Source organism: Anser brachyrhynchus (assembly GCF_964034855.1).
Source record: "Anser brachyrhynchus genome assembly, chromosome: 5".
In the NCBI taxonomy this organism is placed as follows: domain Eukaryota; kingdom Metazoa; phylum Chordata; class Aves; order Anseriformes; family Anatidae; genus Anser; species Anser brachyrhynchus.
Genome location: NC_137699.1, coordinates 13633125 through 13657078, shown reverse-complemented (window position 1 = coordinate 13657078; position 23954 = coordinate 13633125).

Here is a 23954-nt window from a genome sequence, read left to right as displayed (position 1 = left end):
TCTCATAAATTAGATGTTATGGTCGTGACTTTCATAAGTGGAGGAATCTATCAGCTCATATTAATTCTTGTATTCTGACATAAGTTACAGAAGATATCCACGGCACACAGTGAAACTAGTGATAGTTTTACACCTAGACCCTGGTCCTTCACTTTTTCACTCTTCTCTTCAAGAGAAGTTTAGTTACTAGACTAACTCTGTAGGGAAAGGCTGTTAAATATGCTGGCAAAACAGTGTTAATCAAACGTGTCTTTACTGTGAGCTGGAGAACATCTGCCCAGTGAATAGTATTTGGGACTTTTTGACTCATTTTTAAAAAGTGCACCGGTCTGTGATCCCATGGGTTTGAAATGTGAACCTGCTGTATCTAGAGGGGTTAAGTCACATCTTTTTGTCTGGCATGTATTTTCCCATCTTCCTTCCCAGCAGAATTTCCAACAGTGGGCTTAGTGCATTGAATACCCAAGCTGGATTTTTTAGCTAATATAAGTTGGCATGGCCCCATCATGGTGGTTTAGACAAGGTATTTGACTCCACAGTATTTGCCTCAATTCAGAAAAGGAGAAATCTGATGACACTTAAAATGGGCAGTGCTGTTCAGAAGGAGGGATGCACGGGCTTAGGCTGGCCACGTTCCAACACTGAGAATCAACAAAACTTGCAGCCAGCCTGCACAAGAGGAGCCAGTCCAGAGATATGTCCACCTGATTTCTTTTTTTCTTTTTGTATACAACACGTGGCACTGCAAAATGTTGGAAGAGGTATAGTGGTTCCTCTTCAAGGCCTCAAGCAACGTGAAGGAAATACATTCTCTAAAAACCTTAAATTGACCCAGTGGACTGACAGTCAGTTCCAAGAAACTCAGCATTTTATTCTGTATTATTATTATTTTTTTTACTAGGTTAATATTCTTTTTATAAGGAGAATGGGAATAACAGTTCACTTTGGATGACCGGCATGATTTACTTCAACTGCATCAGCACTCCTCCAGCTCATGTTCAAGGCAGCTCTTGGGTGATATTTCCATGAGGGCAATGGAGTTGTGTGATGCCATTTAAACAAAACAGAAAGCTGAAATATGATTTTTTTTTTATATTTCTTGAGGGACGAGATTTATTTTAAAAACCTTCAGTCGCCTTAAATCCATAAATGTATTTTACCTCGGGACAAACAGTGAGGATGAGATCACTGAGCTGCACAGATGAACAGAGACCTCACAGATATCCCAGAAACCAGGGTATCCAACTCCCCAGGATCACCACTTCGGGGTTACCTGGGGTGCAGCCCTGGCAGGCTGAGGCAGTGCCTAAGAAACCTGCTGCCAGGAGCAGCAGGGACTGTTTGGTAGCGTCCTCTCGGATGCTCAGCCCTGACATCCACTGCACATCTGGACACAACAGCTTCTGAGCACTGCTCGTTTTGTTAGCAGAAGCTGGCCTGAGCTTGCTAAGCTGATCCTTTTAGACTGTCCTCCTTGGAGATCCCTAAACAATCACAGCAGCAAAAGAAAAAAAAAGGTATGTTTTTGACTGGGGCTGCAAGATAGTGTCCCTGCACCCTGAGTTGCAGATATGTCCATATTTATTTGGATTTATTTGGAAACTATTTTTTTCCACTGGAAAACAAAAATCTCCAGCAAAGCTAAATTCAGCACCATTGCTATTTGGATCCACTGAGGATACACCTCTTGTGTCTTGCACCATAAGCAGTGCTGACTCCTTACAGAACCACAGGTCAATTCGAGGTCTTTGTGGTGATTTTTAACGTTCTGGAGAGATTCTTCTAATTAAGAGAGCAAAACGCCACACTCAGCTGGGGTGTCTCTCTACAGCAGTGGCTGTTCATGGTATTAAATTAGTGCAGTGCAAACAGGTATCTGAGCTGAAGGGTGCAAGAATATGCAACAGTTCCGATAAATGTTCAGAAAACTCGTTTCTCTAGCCCATATTTCTAGTAAAAGAACACATGCACATACATGCTACCAATACTGGCACATAGACCTTGAATACGCTTTTCTACCTGCTAAAAGGATATATGCATATATATATATATTTGGAGCTGTCCAGGAAACATACTTCCAGGTCTGTGAGGAAAGATGAGTTTTGGGAATTGCCTCCTTCACTTATTCATGTGAAACTCCAGTATTTCATACGTTTGGGAGGGTGTTTCCAACAGGAAATATTCTCCCTGCCCTCCTAAGCCCACATTATATTGGCTCATACAATACAGACAGCAACTTGTCCTAATTTTTGTGTGCATGGGCCCAGTCTGGCCTGCACTAAAGTCAATAAAATTTTGCTGTTCAGCTCATTGGCAGCATGGTTAGACTTTCTGTTTATATTACTTTTTTTATCTGTGATTTAGTTTTTCTGCCAAGGTCTATAACCATTGATGTCAAGTGGTGATAGGGAAGGCAAGAGGAGAGGGAGACACAATCTTTTTTTTTTTTTTTTAAACTTGAAATATTATATATTGAACATTTAAGCATGTTACTAGTTGTGTACAAAACGTACAGTTCTTTATATGAATGCCTACCTTCCCAGATTAGAATAACTCAGTGAAGCCACTCTGTACTTCACCCTTGTACAAGAGCTCTTAAAGGTATTTGTACATCTTGAGCCCTTCAGGTAATATTCAAATGCCTGAAGAGCCAAGAGCAGGAATATGCCCATCAGCTGTTCTTAGAAAACTGGGTAAGGAATAGTCTAAAGTCAGTTAACTTTCTTTCCTCTCTCTCCCTCTCTCTCTCAGTCTGTGCCTCATATAGGCCATAAACCAATATCCTCTATTCTCCAGAAGCAGCAGGAGCAGTGGCTAGTAGCATAAACATGCAGATATAAAAATTTGAGCTTATTCAACCATAACTGACCTAAAAGAAAATGAAGCGAAAACAAAAAACTTAGTTACGCAGCTAAGAAACAAATAATGCCTTTCCCTAACAAATAAGGGCACCTTTCTTTCTCTCTGATTAGAAATCATCAGGAGATTCAGGTTTCAAGTGGGGTTAAAAGCTTTATGACTTGTTTAGCCAACGCATGTGAACCCAAAGGCTATTTTTGTCTGGGAGTGTATCCTTGGCACACAGAGCGCTGTAAACAGGCAGCTACACTGTCCCCTCTGTGCTGCTGCCCAGATGGTACGTGAGCATCCTTTCTGTGCCGTTCTGGAGGGGGCAGCCAGAAGGGCAGCTCGGCAGTGCATGTGAGTGGCACGGGCGAAGACCACCATGGCCAAGGGCTCCAGAAGGCACTTTGAGGACACTGTGGCCTGGTGGGGGCAACCGAGCTCCCCCTGTGCTGTGCTCTGCTGCAGGGGAAGGAAGGCAAGCTGCCTAAGGGTGGCCTCCGGCTCTCAGTCCAAGTGGGAAAACTTCACGGCTGGTGCTGGGCTGGAGCACAAACACGTCTCACCTCCCCAGACCATTGACAGACAGATGCTCTTACTGAAAAATCGAGGGACAAACCCAATTTTCTCTAACAAAGTAAGAGACTTGCAGGCACAGGAATTTCTTGTGGGTTTGGATCGTTGATGCAGAATATTATGGGGAAAGTATCCTTGCTATGTCCCTTCTCCAGCATGTACGGTTACACAGAGCTGCTCCCAGTTGCCCAGACTGTGCTCTCAGTTACACAGAGGTAAATCTAGGGTAAATCCACAAGACTCCAAGAATAAACAATACGAAGCCTGGGACTGAAAGAGAAGATTCAGGGAGCTATAGACTGGGTAGTCTGATATCAGTCATGGATTAATCACTGCAACAGCTATGGCGAACGGCATGGACAGAAGTCTATTGCTGGTACATGGCTTCACAGGAATTGCCTTGTAAGAGGAACTGCTTGTCTTTTCCAAACACAAATACAGGCCTACTTGACAAATGTAAATTACATCCAACCTAGCTACTAGTATTCCTTTACGGTGTCTCTTTTAACACTCCTGGGCTAAAATCTCATACTATGTGGAATTAAAATGTATTTTTTAAAGCAGAAATAGTTTTGTTCATGTATTTTAAGGCAAAAATAACACCAGTAGCAACACTGCATATTTCTGAGGATGGATGTTGCACAACACTCAGTAAGACCACTGCCCAAACATCACCCCCAGCTCTGCTTTCCTCTGGCTGCAGAATTGCCGAAGGAATTTGCAGGTAATTTTGGCAAGGCAAGTGGTCAGCAAGGAAATCTTCGAGCAGGAGGCTTTACACGACTCAGTCATCGTCTGGGAGAGAAAAGTTGTGGATCACCAGCTGCAGATACTTGCAAACAGAAATGTCTGTGCCCATGGGGCTTCTCCACCCTGCAAGCAAAAACGCATCGTAAGGTGCAGCGGTTGGTAGCTGGAGCTAAACAAACCCATCCCTGGAGCAAGGTGTCCTTTCGTAGCTGCTGAAGGCAGCGCTGCCTCTCATGGGGGAAGAGGGCTCTCCTGTCACTTGGAGACTCTAAGCCCAGCTGGGGCGGCTTTCTGAAGCACAGGCTCTAGCCCAGCTCCGGGGAAGTCCTGCTGCCTGTGTAATGCAGGAAGCCGGCAGGAGGATCGCAGCCGTCCCCGCTGGTCTCGGAGCCTGTGAATAAAGGAGTGGAGGCGCTTTGCTTTCGCAGTGGCATGTGGTGATACGAAAGCTCCTTGGTCATTTAAGCATTTTGGGGTCTTTATTTTATAGGCAGGGATAATGTCTAAATACACATTATTTTTTTAACACCACCACCCCCTCTTGTGCTTTGTAGAGTCCCAAGCTACAGTTGCAGAGCTGTGGTCAGGATAAAAGCCGGCAGACCAGCCATAAATCAGCCAGAACCGAGTTCCTTAACCTTTCATATTAACCTCTTGCATTGACTTGAGTTAGGTGCTACGCTCTGCTGTTATAAATCATCCTGCAGTGAATTTATGAGCTTCAGCACAATAAAGGGTTTTTTCTTTATCCCCCCCCAACCCCTTTCTCTTCGTGCATTTTAGAAATTACGCAGGAAAGGCCTAATGACTGGGATCTGTGAATATTGCTAACTCTCTTTCCCTACCAAAGGGATCTGGCAGGAAGATGTGGGGGTTGGGAGTAGGGGGAGAGACTCTTTATTTTACTTACTGGTGACACGATCAGGAAAGCCTGTTCTAAAAACTCCAAGAAACCATTAGCCGCTCCTTGGAATAGAAAAAGAAAAAAAAAAAAGAAAGGAAAAAAAAAAGGAAAAAAAAAAAAAGAAGCTAGTAATGAAACCCATTTGGGGGTTAAGACAGCAATCTATTCCCTCGGATGCAGTCATCACCCCACTGATCTCCCCAAATTCTTTGGCGTGTAAGGACAGTGGGTTTCACCCCACAGTCCCCGGGCCTGCATGCGGCACTGGCTGCGTGTCAGAGCTCTCCAGAGGTCTGGGAGTATTTTGAGGTACTTACACAGCGGTGAGGTATGCGACTCACACCTGTGTCCTGGCACCTTTTGGTCTGTCTGCATGCAGCATTTCCATCGTGCTGGTGGCTGCAGCCTCTGACCCGAGCACTGAGAAGTTCAGTGTCACTACTGTTGAGTAAGCTCCTACCTCTAGCTCCGACAAGGCAATTAGTGCTGATGAGCGTCGCATCTCAGGCATGTCCAAGACCTGCTTGGCCTTGCCAAACGGGGCTCCGTGACCCCCTGGCCGAAGGCAGCTGCTCTCCCGTGCACGCCTGCTGCCACAGGGCCTACAGCATGGCCGGGAGGCCTGGGGGCGCAGCCTGCCCGTCCCCACACCACCACCATGGGCCCTCCCGGCGGTACCTCAGTGACATCCGACACAGCTGCCAAAGACAAAATGGCCACTTCACTTAAACACAACCGCCAAGCTCCAGAAAGCCTTTTCTTTCTTTCTCTCTCTCTCTCTCTATATATATACACACACACACATATATATATGCGATTTCACTCAGCCATTTGTATTTATTAGCGCAGCTGGTGCTCCCAAATATCGGGGCCAGGGACCAGCCAGGCTCTCCCCCTCCGCAGGCGGCGCGGGGTGGCGGCAGGGTGGCTCCTGGTGGCCGCGCTCCCTGGGGCTTTGTTCCCCCTGCCTGGCAGCAGTGCAGCTGTTCCCCGTCTAACCCAGCCAGCCTTAGGGAGCGAAGCAAACCCTACTAAAAAGAGCAGGTTTTCTGGGGTGAGGATCTGCATAGTTTTTTTTTTTTTTTTTTTTATGGTATGTAAAAAAACTTAAGAGGCTTTGGCTGAAAGTTTTTCTGGTGTTTTCTCTCTCTCCTGCCCTCGACCCGTCTCCCAGGGTCTGTCCATGAACTTGCTGCTGTCTATCGCAGGCGCTGAGGGAGCGCTCATAGCATGTGCCCTCTCGCTCCTCGTGGGACGCGCGGCACGGCCACGGCCAGCTGTGTCCCAGCCCCTTGCCCCGCGTGGGGCTCCACGCGCCTCTGTGGGCTCCATCAAATCCAGCGGGTAGGGATAGACTGGTGAGAGTGGATAAACATCCCCACTGCCCCGCTGTACGGAGGTGGGTTATATTATCTGCCTTCGAGTGGTAAGGAGCATCCACCATCCCGCATCTCCTCCTGCCCATCTCGCCCCCTTTTTCCTCACAGTTTTCTCACAACTCTCAGACTCCTCTCAGAGAAGATCCGCGAGGACGGGGCTGTGCGGGGTAGCGATACTCCAGTGCCTCCCCAGCACCCGCAGCTCAGCGGGGCTGCAGCCTCGCAGGGGTCTCATCTGGCTTCACATTCACTCGGCGCAGAAGAGCGACCGTCCCCGAGGACACCAAGCCCACAGGGGCACCCCCTGTTCCCTCCCCGGCAATGCGGAAAATGGCTGTCGCGTCCGAGGGAAGCAGGCAGCAGACAAAAGGCCTGGCTGCGCCGGCCAGACAATGTGAGGGGATATTTCCAGTTACGAGTTTGTTTACCTTATAGAAAAGTTAATTGGCTCCTTTTGATCTTCCAGTGAAAACCACAAAGGAAATTTTGTTAAAGCAGGAGTAAACTCTAGCCTGCAAGTCACTTTCCCAACTCTAGATATTCATTAAAACAATTGTTTGATTCTTAACTTAAAGAAAACATTAATTTCTCCCCCCCTCGCTTATTATTAAGAGCCCTCTATATCCCTAGGCTAAAGTGCTCTCTCCACAAATAATCTTTCTGCCAGCTGCCAGCTTGGTGCAGTTTCTAACCTGTCTTTAGAATACATGTATATATATATATGTGCGTGTGTGTATGGCAAGAACTGTGTTTATTGTTCTGTTGTTTTAGAAACCTGACAAATAGGTCATTCAAAATTAATAGAAATCCCGTCAGTCTGAGGAAAAATCAGGATAAGTTTAGAGAATGCTACTTAATTTTTAAAATTATGAGTTTTCACAGTGTGCTGAAATTAAAACAACTTTTAATTCCAAGTTTGATACAATTAAGGTGAAGATGTCATAAGAAAATATTTATTTTTTCTTTTTTTTTTTTTTTTTTTTAAAGTTGATTTAATTAGCAGAGCTATATTAGGAAAGTAAGTAATGCAATCTATTTATGGACAGATATATCTCTGTATAATAATAGATAATAAAAACAAAGAGAATCACGAGGCAAAGATAGATGATTCTTTTTCTCAAGCCTCTTCTAGTAATTTCTCGGGGGCAGTAGACAGCAGATCTTTGCTGCTGGTATTATTTTTGTTTCAAACAAAAGTATTCCCTCCTCCTCCTTTTTATGAAATTTCTGTCTATTTTTATGAAGAGAGTAGAGGACAAAAAAAAAAAAGCCACCCAGCAGCACCCCCACCACATACATGCATTTCGAACGATATTGCAGAGCAGCAAAATGTAGTGATTTAGGATTTAGTGAAAATATGGCTTGTGACAAACAATGGCACAACGCAAACAAACAAATAAGATCTGACCTCATGCTCAGAGGAATTAAAAAAAAATTAAAACAGATAAAAATCTGAAGGGACGATCTCAGAGAAAGTTTGTGCGCTGAACACACAAACCCCAACTGTGAACCAGCACGGCTCCAAGGCAGGGAGTTAATGGGGAAGGTCCCTGAACCATTTTCTTGTTCTCATTGCAAAACTGAGCTATAGCTGGTGCCCAGTGATCTTTTTCTGCATGTATATACGTGGGACAGACCAACACGCATTCGGTTCTCTTTGTCTATATACACACTTTCATACAAACATAAACTCTTGCTAGAGCATAAATACTCAGAAGCCAAAAAAATAAATTAACATGCAGCAAAGAGATTACTCGGTGATTATCAGAGCAGAATAAAGCAGAGTCATTTTGCAATGAGAATGAACACTGCGCGTAATTACAACATCATGGCTGAGACATTTAATTTTAATTTTAAAAGGCTACATAATTATTGACCAAAATGTGACAAGTAAGCGCAGCACTAATACATAACATATTAAACAGAGATTTATAGTTTTCTTGTTATGTTTTTCAGTGGTAATTTTTGAATCAACAAATGGGACATATCAGACATTCAAAAATAAATTACAATATTTCTCTTCCTTGTTTTAGTCTACATTTGTAAGAAATTCAGTGCAGCCAAAATCTAGCTTTAAATTATTAAGACAACTAAAACAGATCTAACTTTGATATTTTTTGTAGCAGAAACAGACTCTTTAGAAAACATCCTGGAAGATGTTACAGTTCTTATAAAAATTTTTATACTGTGCTTGGCATTTCCAGTTGCCTTACATTAGTGTCTTTTTCCAACCGTGAATATTTCTCTTTTTCAGTCAGCATAAAGATACTCACAAACTATTATGTTGTGTAAAATAAAGACAATGCGATGTTTTTGACTGGCAAAATGGAAAGGTATTTTTTTTTTTTTAAGCAAAGAAATCATAATAAGAATGCATAAATGCGAATGCTGTCTAATAAGAAACAAAGCTTACTTGACTGTTGTTCTGTTTAAAATGAAAGGCAAATAAAACCAGTTGGAGCTCTCCAGTTTTATCCTTTCCAGAATACTATTCTAAACAGCATAATTTTTCACATTTTCCCCACCAGAGACAAATCTGTAGAATTACTGAGAAATAACCTTTTTTTTTTTTTTTTTTTTTTTGGTAACAGCAGAAGAAACAAGCAAACTATTTTTTTCTGCAGGTTGGTGACTAAAATGATATAATTCTTACAAGGGTGGAGAGGAGAAAGGGAATGAGAGAGTGTTGAAAAGCGCAATCAGGCAGCAAAACGCAAGTGCCTCGCTGCCAAATCCAGCTCGGTGTTAAAGCAAATAAGTTACTCAGCAAAGAAAGAAAAGTTCGGACCCTACCTTTGTACCTTTGTCAGCTGGAAAGTAATGGGAACGCGTTCCAAAAGTAGGTATGACCTGCACTGCCTACCCGGTACGCCTTACCTTAAAATCTATACATTTCTAACCAAAACAGCTTGGAGCAATTCACATAAAACAGACCCAAATGTTACCCATTCCATGTAAAAGATCAGGTTTCTGTCTCAGCTCAGCCTGTGATATCAGGCTGGTGTTTTTTTTAAAATATGTATTCTTATGTTTCCAATCCTCCGACACACTTTTTTCATCTCAGTAAAGTTCTCTTTTTCGGCAAGGGTGTGCGGGAAGGATTTCAAACTTGTCAGGGCTCTCTCTTTTCAGTACAATTAAGCTTTCACTTGATCATTTTGAAGGCCGGAATGATTTGCTGTGGTCACTGGCTCTTTATTATTAATATTGTTGCAGATACATAAAGTTTACTGCAAGCTGTAAATATGTCAGGTTTTGCCGTGGGGTTTGCTAATAAAGAACTCTTAGAGGGGGATTATTGATGGGAAAGATAATCTTTTCAATAAGGGTTCCTGCTTTTTTTCCCAGGGCAGTCGCAGTGCGGGGCACTCCGCACCCAGGGAAGCGCCGGATCTCCGCGCTCATCGCTGCAGGGAATATCGGGCATGGCGCTTCTGCTCCTGCCTTCCTCCCGACCAAGTGCGACTCTGTCTTTCAGCACGATTTTAAATGCCCTATTAGTTTTATTAATATCCTCGGTGCTATAGTTGTTGCTGTTTTTGTTGTTGTTGTTAACAGTTTGCGACCATAAGGAATTGATTGATCATCAAGTGACACTTCCAAGTTATTTCTGTAGGTGTCACCTTGGGTTAGCGCAGCTGTATTGAACATAGTGAATACTTTCATTTCTTTCAAATTCTGGCCACATAATTTGGCTAATTAGTTCTTTAAAAAAATAGTTTTTTTTTTTTTTTTTTTTTTAAGAGGCAAATATATTTGAACTTCTGCCAGCATTTTTCAGCATTTTTCTTTCTTCTGAAAAATCTTGTTATTGAATATGTATATATTTGGTCGAGTCACAATAAGTGTCCGATCAGTCATTCTTAATTCACTTTGGTATTCACTGTAATAACAATAAACAATTTTGGGCTCATCTGGTGTTAATGTGGCTGTCGTACAGTTGCCCAGAAAAATTCTATGCACATTTACTATTAATTAAATGCATCACTATGAATTGTGTGAAGAGAAGAGAAGAGAAGAGAAGAGAAGAGAAGAGAAGAGAAGAGAAGAGAAGAGAAGAGAAGAGAAGAGAAGAGAAGAGAAGAGAAGAGAAGAGAAGAGAAGAGAAGAGAAGAGAAGAGAAGAGAAGAGAAGAGAAGAGAAGAGAAGAGAAGAGAAGAGAAGAGAAGAGAAGAGAAGAGAAGAGAAGAGAAGAGAAGAGAGCACACATGTGGAGCCTTGTCTAGTCAGGAGTGCTTTTCTAGGAGACTTACACAGTATTGGGAAGGAGGGGAAATTAATAGTGAAATGTCTGTATCGCTTCAGCAGTTGCATCAAATCCAAAGCTTAAATTTTACTGTCATCCAGATAAAATGTAGGCAGCACAAGTACCTCTAGCTTCTGCAAGCGTATGTTTGAAGAACTTCTCTTTAAACATACAAAATAATGACTTCTTTAGGAGAGCAAAGGCTTTGGGGTCCCAGATGGGTGCATGCAGGACCCTGTGCTGGTGGTGTCCCCAGCCCAGTGAGCAGGGAGGGAGCCCTGGGTCTCTGTGGTGGGGCAGGAGGGGACAGGGTGGCTCAGAAGCACTTGGTGCACCTGCGACCTGTGGTGCCTCTTGCTGCCTCTCTGCCCTGGCAGTCTGTGCCCTTCTCCTTCATGGGGTGCTTGTGGTGTTGGCGAGTGCCCAGGGGTACGTGGAGAGGGTGCGGAGGCAGGAGGTGTGCTGGGCACGCTGAGCGGGATGAACCATGCAGGAAGGGACAGCACGGCTGAGCTTGCCCTGATGGAGAGGGGATGGGGGACTGGGAACGCAGGGCGGGAGGGAGCTCTGCAGGCAAAAAAACCCCAAACCTCAGCTGTCATCGGGATAAAATAATGAACGGCTGAAACCTAGGCTGGGTAAAACAACCGTGTTCAGGAAAGCCTGTAAACTCGTGCTTGCTTTTAAGCCGTGCTGGTGTCAAATCAGTGCTGTCCGGAGGAGCGGCAGATTTAAGCACGTACTTAAGAGTTTCCTGGCTTCGTGGCCCAGGACTGAGGAGGCTGGCCGGGTGGCTGCAAGCTGCGGGCAGGGGTTTTCTGCACATGGTCACAGCCACAGCGGAGCAGAGCTGAGCCTGCTCAGAGTCAGCTCTTAGTTTTGATGTATAATTGCTAGCAATTCCCATCGAGGTCCAGGAAAGCTGAACAGGGGCCTTGTTTACTTTACCCTTCTTATTTTTTCCCCTGAAGGCAAGCAGCCAGGGTTAGGTTTCAGCCTGGTGGCTGCTTGGGCCAATGACGCAAAGGAACAAGGACTCGTTTGCTCCATTCTGCTGAGCCTGTGATAGTCTCTGGGTACTACAACTTACTCGTAATGTTAATGAAGTCCCTTAACATAAACACTGCTTTTCTAACACACTCCTCGGGGACATGGAAAAATCCCTTGGCTTCAGCTCAGGAAAAGGCTGGGGCAAACAGAGACACATAGTGGGTATAATCCATCAGAGAAAAAAGAAAAAAAAAAAAAGAAAAAGCTTATTTCCAACTGGTGTAGGTAGTTGTTTAAACATGATCTTTGTCTTGCCCCCTCTTCTCCTCACTGCCAGTGTCAACCCTTGCAGGCAGCAATGCATTAAACTGATGCAACAGGTTGGCTTCTTCTCACCGCCTGCCTTCTTCTGGTGGTGGCCTTGGCTGCCGAAGCAGCACAGCGCTGGGATGCCTACTGCTTTGACAGACAGAAATTGTCTGCTGTTGTCTCAGGCAAAAGAGCACATATTGTTTTTAGTGGACTGAACCTGAACTGCTTCTTCGAATGGTAAGTTGCATGGGAAAGGGAGTTCTGAAAGGACCAGACTGACTAGTGGGTTGCTTCAGATGAAAGAACTGGATGGAAAAAAAATTAAAAATATCAAACCAGGATTTTTTTAACCTGTTTTTGCAATTATATGTTTCAGTTTAGAAGTGTAAAACTGGAACATAGTTAAACAAAAAGACACAAGATAAAAAATGAAAGTGGGTGAAAAACAAATTAAATAGCTCCCAGTCACTTTGACTTTGAGGAAGCCTTTGGAGCTGGGACATAACAAAAGATGGTCAGCTTTTCCATTGTTCCCTCAAAATCTAAAAAATAAAAATAAAAAATAACTTGACACCAAGTGATCAGTTCTAGCTTAGCCCAAATTTCAGTTTGGCATCTGAACTAAAAATCCCGTTACTTGAGCAGTGCTAGTGCTGAGCTAAATGGTTTGGCCAGACCTAGTCAGACCTAGGATTTACTCCTCCAAACAAAACTCTTCCTGACCTTTGGTGTGTCAGACTTATTTCTCATGCTCATGAATAACAGCCTTTCCCTGGTCCAGCTATTGGCATCCATCAAAGCAGAAAATACCACTTCGTCTGCACATCAGCTATGGCTGAGGCTTGTGTTCCACAGGACACCTCCGGAGGTGTCTGCTTCTCTCCACTGACCAGACAGGGAGTGTGCAGGGGGCACACAGAATCACAAAATCACCGAACGGCTGAGGCTGGCAGGGACCTCTGGTTCTTCTGGTCCAGCCCCTGCTCAAGCAGGGCCACCCGGAGCAGGGTGCCCAGGGCCGTGACTATGGTCTGTAAAGGCTGCAGTCTGTGGTGTCCTGTGAGTTTGGCTATCACTTTCAACCTGAACAGACTGCCTCTATCGAGAGCATCTCTAATGCGGCAGTGATAGAGCGCTGCTTTCTTCATGACTGTGACAAGTTTCACGTCTCTTGGGAAGACAAGTTGTGAAATTTATCCTTTCACCAGAATCTGCATGAAATTGGTGCATTTTCCCCCTGAGAAAGCCCCTGAAACTGATAGTCATCGACCAAAGAGGCCATGAAATTCTCAAGTTTGCTGCAGTGTGTTGGTCTTCCCCTTCAGTGCCAGTGATCAGACAGCGCAAACGGTGCCTCTCTGTGTGGTTTGCAGCCTGGCACCAAGGAAAATAGACATATTCTGATCAGCCTGAGCTGTGTGCTTCTAGTACATTTGGCAAGAGAATTACAAATTACTTATTTTTGAAACAATAGGACCGGGCAGATAGTTGTTGAAGAAAGTTAGTGGAGAAAGATGCACTGTACTGCTGCAAAACTCGATGGACCTACAATCAATCACCTTCCATTCAGTTCCCTCCACTGGAGAAAGAATGAAAAGAAATTTCAAAAAATAAGAAGATGGCAATTCAGAAAGAGAAGATAGAGGTTAAAGGACCAAATAATAGTTTTGATGTTTTTTCTCTTCTCCCATTAGGAGAGATGAGAGACTGAGGACAAAGAGGGAAAGGTTTAACTGGAATTCAGGTACAGTTTTGATTTCTGTGCCTTTTTTCCTTATGAACATTTCTTAATAAATTCAGGGAGAATTACTTATCCTTCTTGCACCCTGCAGAGATCTGATCTTGAATTCCTCCTGTGGTGAAAGCCCTCAAGCTGACACTGAGAGCTTTCTGGAGGCTATGATAAGCATCAGAGTGAAGCGGGGTACCAGTCTGTTTTTTTCCGTGGGCTCTGAGGTGCTTCTATTTGTTTGCCTGGTTTGTGACTGTAGGAATCCTTGTGCTAGATCTAATGAACTAGCTGGATGAACAGACTGGGTGGTGGCCAATGCCCACTGCTTCATAAGAAACTGGAAAAAAGTAATTTATGGACAATTTTTGGGCTAACTTTCTAAAGAGAGTTTTTTTTTTTTTTTTTTTTTCCTCCAGACCTCAGGCAACTGGAATTTGGCCTGTCTTGAAGCATGCTGTCCCTTATTGTTAATTACCTTAGTGCCATCTGGATATTCTTATTATGAATTTAAATCTCCTCTTTCGAAGGGTGTAGATAATATTAGGCATTGGAACGGGTGGCAAGATCCCGCCAAAGTGTCCAAATTATACTTATCTGCAGAGAACACTTTATAAGAGGTAAAAAACAGGAGCCATTATAACTTCAAATAACAGCTGATTAATCTATCTACAGCATACTTGGATTTCAAGCCTTGTGCAGTTCCAAGTGGAGGACATTGCTTAATGTTGGTATTTCACAAATTCCCTCACTTTGAGATGAAGAAGCCACCTCTTCACCCTTTGGTGGAAGAACACAGATGTATTTTTTAAAGCCTCAGTTGACTAGAGAAAGCCAGATCATGGCACGAAGGATCACGAGCCAAACACACTGGAACATTTTGCTCTCAGAACAACACATCGGTTTCCATGGTCATATTTGCTGCCCTGCAGTGGTGGCTGCAACGCATTCTCCCACGTGGGGAGGCTAGCACTTGAAAATCAGCAACCTTGTTTTTCCTTGCCACTCTGACCATGGATGTCTCTGACCTGCAGCAAAACTTCTTGCTTCAATCATGGGCTCTGTATCCACAGAGCTGGTCACCAGTCCAGCTCTGCAGCTGCTAGTCTAATGCAACTGCTTTCCCGCACGTACCTAGGAAATACATGGTTATGCTACAGTGTCGAGGTATGCAGTGAATGCATAAGGATGTACACAGATAGGTAGCCTTGAAGAGCAGCACACAAGCCAGCTGAGTATGAGTAAGGTAGTGCTGAAACTCCCAAATCTGGCAAAGGAAGGCTCTTTGCATCAGCACCCAACCAACACACCCCTGACACGGGATGACCTTCCCCTCAGTAGGTCTTTGGAGGAGATGCCAGGGAAAAAGGCAGAAGCTGCTGGTATTTGAGACAGTCATGCTTTTTTCCACACTTGGGCCTCACTCCCACGCTGATGTCTCTACAGACCTTAGCCGAGCATCTTTGGGCAAACCTTCTATCATCTGCTGGATTTTCAGCTGTTTGAGCTTCCTTATGATGTGGGTGATTGTTTTTCAGATAAGACACATAGTGTAGGATGGGTATATTATTACTGTGTCATTTTACCTCTGATCATTTCATTAAAAAGCTTTTACAGCTCCATCACAAGCTTTTAGGTCATGGGTTAAAACAGGAGGATAATACGTCCTGGCTTGTGGAACATAATTTGTTTACAGGGTAAGGGGAAAGGCAGGTGCACAATGGGGAGGCAGCAGCCAGATGAAGGAGAACATCTGGAAGCTGTGCAACTTTGGCTTGGAGACTGCGCACAGAAATAACTTTGTTGGTCTTGTAAGAGCTTTAATGTGTTTTGAGGTGCTTTGTTACCGTTTTGCTCTTAAAAGAAAGAGTATTGCTCTACGTCTCATTGTGGGGGCAGTAGCATGAACTTCAGTCTTGACTACCTTCACTAATCAATTTCTATCCTGGATGGAGGAAGGGTTTGCTCATTTGAAATTGCACCTGTGCTTTCCTGAGGGATGAGATGAGACTTAGGTACAGCACTGGTCTCTTGCTGACTTTTTACCTGTTTCGTGTGACATTGGCCATGTTGCTCGAGACATTCACATCTCAGACAGCCTGTCTCCCAGATGAACAGGACAGTTTTGTGACCCACCTTCCAGCAGAGCTGTGGTTCTTGAGATGACGTGGGAGAAGGCACAATAGGAATGAAAGAAGTGGAAAACAAGACAGTACTGTGCTATTGTATGTAAGTCTTTTGACGCGAAATTCAGCTTTCAGCACCAATATAATCCTGCCACCTGATCTTTTCATGTTTTATTCTTTTCTTTTAATATCTATATAATATTTATATTTATATTTTATATTTTAAAATTATAATTTAAAACCTAACCAGCCTCTCAACCCCGTTCTTTAAATCTTGGATGTGGATGAATCACTTGCCTCTTTACTTGGGCCGTGCTTTAAATGTTCTGTTTCATAGTAGGCAATTGGCCATAAAAGATGAACTGTTACAAGACAGACAGCCGTGGGCTCTGTTTCAGGCAGTCTTCAAGCTACTTAGAGCTGTTTAACACACCGTAGCATGAACTATGAATCGACATGTTTGTTCTGCCACTTAACCACCGGCTCCCCCAAGAGCTTTCAGCCCCTCCTAACCCAATAGCTCAGAAAACCAGACAACGGTCAATGCTCCTATGTTCAACAGAAATGATTCCTGACACAGGGGATTATTTTCTCTTTTTACAAGATACCTATCTCCTTTTTTTTTTTTTTTTTTTTTTTTTCCTGCACTCTGCTAGCCTCCATCTACAGAATGGAGTAATGCTGTAACATAATTTCTCCCAAATGCCATAGGAAGACACAGTCTCAGTGTGTCTGGTCTTCTCCCCCTTCCTCCAAGTTCCTTGGACCTTCTGAAAATGAGATAAATGACCAAAACATAGTGGTTAACTCCAGAGGGAACAGTTTACTTAACAACACTGCCCACTTTGTGTCTAAGTAGTTTGTGCTTTTTATATTTTTATTCTAGTGAATTTGAAGTTTCACTAAAAAATTTCACAGGCAGATGCCTTCTCAGTAACCTGCCCTTGCAGCTACTGTGATATTGCTTCCTTCCTTCCTTCCTTCCTTCCTTCCTTCCTTCCTTCCTTCCTTCCTTCCTTCCTTCCTTCCTTCCTTCCTTCCTTCCTTCCTTCCTTCCTTCCTTCCTTCCTTCCTTCCTTCCTTCCTTCCTTCCTTCCTTCCTTCTTTCCATCCAACCGGTCCCTCCTTCCCTCCTTCACCTCCTGCCTTCGCGGTGCACAACCTTTTTTCTCCCTCTGCAGCCAAGAAGAGGGGCAGAAAAGGCAGCTTACGGCATAGTTTAACTATGTTGATTTTTTCTGTTAACTAGTACAACATGTTCAAAGCTTTGACTTTGTATAAGCAGAGGAAAAGAGATGTTAGGAAAAAAACAATTGTGAAAGATAAAGGAGTCACTTGAAAGTGATCCAGCCATGGTGTGTCATTGCCGTAACCAAGCAAAGGAGACTCTTTCCGGGTCTGGAGAAAGTTAGCAAAGTGTAACACTGCATTGCAGGAAGCATATGCAGAGCCACATATGTTGATATCTGCTCCTAACAGAGTGTTGACCTGAGTGGCAATATTCATATGTGAATCAGAATCATCACTAAGACGTGGTGTTTTAAGAGACATCAGTTTGATTTAAGAGTGCCTCTGATGAAAGAAATCACATTTAAACTTCAGCTGCGAACTCAAAAGCTCTGTTAAACATATCTGGGGTTACGTTTCAGTGAGCATCCATGAATTTGACAGAAGTTCATCAAAAGGCACCCAGAGGTTCACAAGCCTTTTTGTCGGAGCTGGCTGCATGAAACCTGGAGAACTGGAAAATTTTAAACAACTTAATCTTTGAATACTGTGGCTCAGCCAAATCCCTTCACCGAGTGAAATGGTGAAGGCTGGAAGTTGCGCAGCTTGGTTACATACACAATAAAGATGCCATCTCTGCCCCGGGGATCTTATGGTCTAGGCTGACAGTCAGGGCCCCTCAGCTGCCTGCATTTCAGAGTACTTACTCATGGATAACTATGAATGACAACATTAATTTACCACCCAGGGGTTGTGAAGACAGATCCGATAGTGCTGCAGGAGGGTGGGCCTCTATGTTACAGAAGGCATAATGTCAAATAAGGGAAAGAAGCTAATCTCATCAACACCTAACACAGAGTCTTCGTTTACCAGAAGTCCAGAGAGGTGAGGGGCTCATTAGGGAACAATAAATACTAGTGAGCCTATTATGTAGTATTGATCAGCCTGACAATTTTGGATGGTGTTCATGAAATGCTAAGGGCAGCTAAAGAAGCTGCAAGGGAAGAAAGCACAACGATAAGAGGGAATTCTGTGCATCCCCAGGTTGATGGGACAAATGTTTTATGAGAGTGTCACAGGGACATTACTTTGTCAGACCCCATGAATGTCTGTACCTTGGCACAGCAGAACCCTTATATTTAGCTGTGGGCACTTCTCACAGCAGACCCAGTTCTTATACTGCATAAAGTGGAGACACTAGCTCAAACGGAGCTCCAGGAAAAGAGGAGTTAGAAGTGAGGAGCATTGATGCAGAGGAGCTGGCATTCACACCAGTCTGAGAAGAACCCAAATGGGAGTGTTGATGTGAAGGGTATCCCAATGCTTGCATCAGCCCCTGAAAGTCGCAAATGTGATGCTGGCCTTTAGGGAAGGTTTTGGGCAGATTTTTGTAGTCAATAATTGTAATTAATATGTCTAAGTATAGTAAAATGAGCCACATGGCTCATGTCAAAGGAAAGCAAGTCTCCCAAATCTAAGAGTTCTTTAAAGAGTCATTAAGCACATGGAGGAAGGTAATCTAACAGCCGTAAACCACTTGAATTTCCAAAAGAGCATTTGCAAAGGCTTACTAATGAAAATAAACTCTCTTGCGGCAACAGGGAAAGAAACGGAGAAAAAGAATAGGCTCGAATAGTCAGCTTTCACAATAGAGGGAGGCTACCCGCAGGGTCCTCTGAGAATCCTTCTGGGACTGTTTGTGTTCAGAAATGATCTTCCAGAAGAAGGCATGAACAGTGAGGTGATAAAACGCAGACGATACAGCACTGATCTGGGTAGTCAAACTAAATGGAAAGGGTTGCAAAATAACTACAAATGACTAGCTACAAAATAGGAAATCAAACGTTGCAAAAGTAATGTATACAGAAAAAAACAGTCTTGACAAGACAGACCTGACAGGCTTTAACTGGATTATGTCCACAGAAGGAAGTCAGACACCATGGCTACCTGAAAACAAGAGCAGCAATCAGGAAACAAAGTGACCATTGTATGGATCACACTGTAGGGCATTTCCAGCCCACCGCTTTGAGGGAAAGCTGTTGGACAGCTGGGCTGGAGAGAGGGCATGGAGTGGGAGGAGATGCTGTGTGAAACAGGCAGATTTGGGGCTCTCAGCCATGCTGGATCTGATACAGCTGAGCATGCAAAGCAGGGATATAGAAATAGTTACTGCTGATCATGTCGCCCCTTATGGAGTGAATATTACTGTCCACATCCTACATACATCAGGAGAACTATGGAAAAAGAAGTGACTTGACCGAGACCTTGGAGGGAGGCGGGGATGCAGTGGAGCGGAAATGCTGCAGTCTACACCTCCCACTTACGGAGCCAGAGCACTGTGTTTCTTTAGCCTCGTGGCTCTTCAACTCGTCTTCTTCAAGGCCAGAAAATGTGGCAATTGCTTGGCAGGAGAATCAACTCAGCTGCAAGATGTCAACCATGAAGGAGCCTTGGTATCACCCATGGTTTCCAGTCCTGCAGACAGCTGTGCCAGTCTGAGGGACCTGGAGCTACAGATGTATTTTCTGCTGTGCGTGCACAAGTCCTGGGAGCTGTGCCCAGGCTCCATGGCTGCAGACAAGAGGGAGAAGAACTTGGTCCATTTAATATATGTAAATAAAACCCACTGATTTCCATTGTTGTAACACCTGCCTATGTCAGATTAGAGATGTCACCTTCTGGGACTTTCTCTCTGAGCTATAGTCCTAGCCACACCTCGTGCTAGCGAGGTACGGGAGAGTTGTGCACAGGGTGGACACCAGGCTTAGGCAAGGCTGGAAGCTGCCCACAGCAGTACACTGACTGCCATTTACTTTGCCTGTACCACAGCTTTGGAGAGCCAAAGATGCAGTTGCTTTCACTTATCAAAGGAGCTGCACTGCGTGTTTATTGTAGGAGTGGTGATGATCCCAGCACCAGCAATTTGTGCCAGCCCCCTCACTTCTCCTTCCTGTGGCAGCAAAGCAGCCAGCCAGTCCTGCCCTCCAAGGCATATCTACTCCAGCTCCACTCTCTACCAACAGAGAAGCCAGGTTTAGCTTCAGGGCAGGAACATCCACTTTGCTCTACACTGCCAAGAAGCCTGGAGCTGCTCCGTTACAGCTGAGAGGACCATCACTGCAACTTGGATGTGCTGCAGCACTGTGGGGCTCAGTGTGGGCTACCCACTAACACGCACCCAGCCTCCCTTCGCACCCCAGGAAAGCTCCAGATGGTTGCAGCTACACTTGTACACAAGTGGCAGCCTCAGCAGCAGTGTGACATAGGTGGGGAGAAGGGAGGTAATGTCTGATCCATATAGAGGGCCCCCTGGAGATACTGTATGGCCAGGAGCTCAAGGGCCACTCTAGGCAGTGGCAATACCACCTCCATGCTAGGTCTCTAGAGTAGGTGTAGCTCCTGTGCCCACAGGTCACATTAAATAAAATGCCCAGCATCCAAGACCTCCCATTCACATCACCAGGTTTGTAAATCTACGTAGGGGAATGCTGAGGATGCTGTGAGCTGTTTCAGGTGTCTGGAAATCAGGTCAGTTCCTGCAGGGCTGTGTTATAGCGCTTCTGGACAGCTGAGTTGCTGCTGTTGTTGTTTTCTGAAAAATCGAGCCTACTGTGTCCAGCTCACCTACCTGAAGTGAAGCAGAGCAGTGGGAAGAGGCACACCTCTCCCCAGACTTGTCTAGGCAACATGAGACAGGCATTTTTCTCATGATGTCATTGTCCTGGAAACTTTTAAAAGCACATTGCGAAGGAGGAAGCCTTGTGGGTCTGAACTCCCCATGAGCCTCTCCAAATGGGCCAAGCTTTGATGAAACCAACTCATTATCAAAAGCGGGGAAAAACATGTTGGACGTTGTTTACCACTGAGATCACCCTGGTGGTTCTTCCAGCTGCCTGAGGATATTGGTGAAGACAGAAAGAGGGGGAGATGGAAAGAGAGAAAATGCCTGTTTTGAAGTTTCCATCCTCAAGGTGACATGTTTTCTTTCACTTCTTTGCTTTTAAAAACCTCTTGAGAACACATCTACCCAAGGCCTCTACAGTGCGGGTTCTGGGTCAGATCCAGAGTCTGAAGTTGCTTCTGGGGGAACTTTGTTTACCTTTGAACCTTTTTTTAAACTTTGGTTTCCCTGTTTCTCTTGGCTTTGGAGTGGATAACACCGACTATAAGAAAGTGGATACAATGATCCTCACGCAATCAAGTTTCAGCTTTCTTGACACTACGGTTCAGGCTCAGGAGTCTGAGCTTTTCGTTGCTAGCAGTTGCCACATTCTCATGTTGAAACTCTGGAGAATTTCACAATCTGACTATGACATACATCCCATCACAACAGAATGAGAAGTTGTTTCCTGATGTACTCACTGAAATTATGAGAAACTCAAGCTACACGTCCCCAGTCATCATGTAGTTAGCAGTCTTTTGTTGTCTTTGAGTTGGTTAGAGAACAAGAACACAATGAGGCTTTTCCAATTTTTATGTCAGTGGTGAAGTGAATCGCAAGGTGACTCAAAATGGGCTATAACACGGCTTGGTACTCAAAGCAAATCTACAGACACAAGTGGACTTGCTGAGTCTGAACTCATAATCTGTATCCAAACCTCCTTTGGGGCGAGGGCTTTCAGGCTGACCTTACTCCACCAAAATTAGAGATATTTCCAGTGGGGACCGGAAGGGTGAGCACTGGAAGAGTGCTGACAGAGAATGGAAAATCTAATGAGTGTCCAACACATGGTCCTTGAAAAATGGTGAAAACAGCAAATGCTTTCTTTGGGAGTGGTCTAAAAACCTGCATAATAAAGAGGCAGTGAAGGTGCAGGGTTTGCTTATGATTTTTGATTCTCATTTTCTTGTCCATGTCAGGAACAAAAAGACACAAGCTTGGTTCTAATTATTCCTCATCAGCCTGAAAAGCATCAAACTTCCAGTGCCCAGAATATAACACCACTACTCTATCAGTAGATCAAGTAGCAAGTTTCAGGAGTGAAATTTTAAAACTTTCAGGGGACATAGGGTGGATGACTATGTTTGCTTGCATTAAGGAAGGTGCTTGCCCAAGTGGACCGCCAGCCCCAACTCCTTTTGATGGCCTGACATCTAGCCAGCTGGGGTCAGCTGAAATGGGAGGCACCAAACCTTCACCCTTTTGATGGGCTCACAGGGATCTCACAACAGCTCTGACAGAAGGAATCTGGTGACAGATGGAACCTGCTGCTTTGGATGTTCATTTTTATGCTCTATGACCATAGAAGATTACTGATGAACCTTTAATTTAAAAATGAGCCAAGAAATGCTACAATAGCATAGTTATGTATGCATTTTTATTAATTAATTTATTTATTTATTGACAGATTCATTCCTTATACTTTAGGATATACCAATAACGCCCCACGAACAACATTTCTCCCGGTAGCATGTCCTCTTCCCACATGGCTAAGGAATCAAGAGACTTTTTCTGCTCCTCTTTCTCTGTAAATGTATTTTCCAACTATAATTTTTGGACCCCTGAACTACATCCTTTTATAACTGTGTTTACTTAATACTTATTTTACTTCAATTTGCATTAGTGACTACTTGATATTTTTTCAAATGTGATAAGTAGCATGGCAAGATTTTGAGTCCTTTTGTGCTAAGTGCTGTACAGACACATGGTAAGAAGACATGAAGTAGTTGTGGTCTAAGTGGGCAACATTCAGAGAAACAACTGGATTTGTGCTGATTATGAAACACTATCGTCAGGAAGAGAGAAGATTTTTCAATATACTGATCCATGGAGCAGATAATTGATTCCAGGGGAAACCCAGCACAAGAGCAAGGGGTATTCTTCATATGGGACTTAGCAATAGGGTAGGCTGAGAACCTGAAAATCCTCACTTATACAGTAGAGAGGCACCATAATAAGGCAAAATAAATAGCATATATGTTCTTTGAACAGATAATCTAAATTTAAACTGACCATTATTTTTACAATAAAGCTATCTGAGGAGTCCACAGTTTGATGGTGAGCTTAGAAGGTAGACATCACCAGAAAAATTAATCCAAATGGCAAAAATCTATCACGATTAATGATTTGATAGGGCAAGTCTTGATGTCATCCTCCTGCTCCCACACCCTCTCGTCTGCCCCTTACAAACTAGGCTGAGAGCATATCAAGCTATCAGCTTGTCTGAGGGAGTTAGAGCACATGACAAAAGGTATACAAAGAGAGATATGAAAAAAGCAAGAGTTGCTTCATGCACCAAAAAGCTGTCTGAATTATTTTACTTTGTTTTCTTGAGACAAAAATATGTCGAGGGAGAAATATCTGTAGCTTTTCTGCTTTGCAATAACTGCAGCATTTTTGCTTATAAGGCGGAATGTGGCTTGATAGACAAAATGGTTCCTATATGCACCAGTACAATATGAAAGGGATTTTCCTTCAGTTTTCCTTTCTCTTCTTCTTCCCCCTTTCCTTTCCCTCTCCTCTCCTCTTCCCCCCCCCCCCCCCCCGCATTTTTACAAAAGGAGTTAACTTAATTTTGAGAGCTTGTGTGTTTTTCATTAGTATCACAGTCTTTTGAAATGTCAGAACGCCCAGCAGAAAATGAAGTTGATATAAAAGAGTTGACTCAGATCAGCCTTTGCACACTGCTATCTTGCTTCAGCTTGATTGCTTTCGGGTTGGTAAGTGGGAGTGTCACATTTTGGGGGAAGAAAAGAAAGGAGAGAAAGGAAAGGGAATGAAAGGGAGATGTAAACAAGTTTTCTCCAGCCTTCATTCTCTCTCTGACCCAGCACAATTAGAACTCAGTGCTGTGAAGAGTATACCACCACTTTGCTGATCTTTGAGGAAGGGTATTCTGAATGAAGACTCTCTGGGTAATGAGGATACATC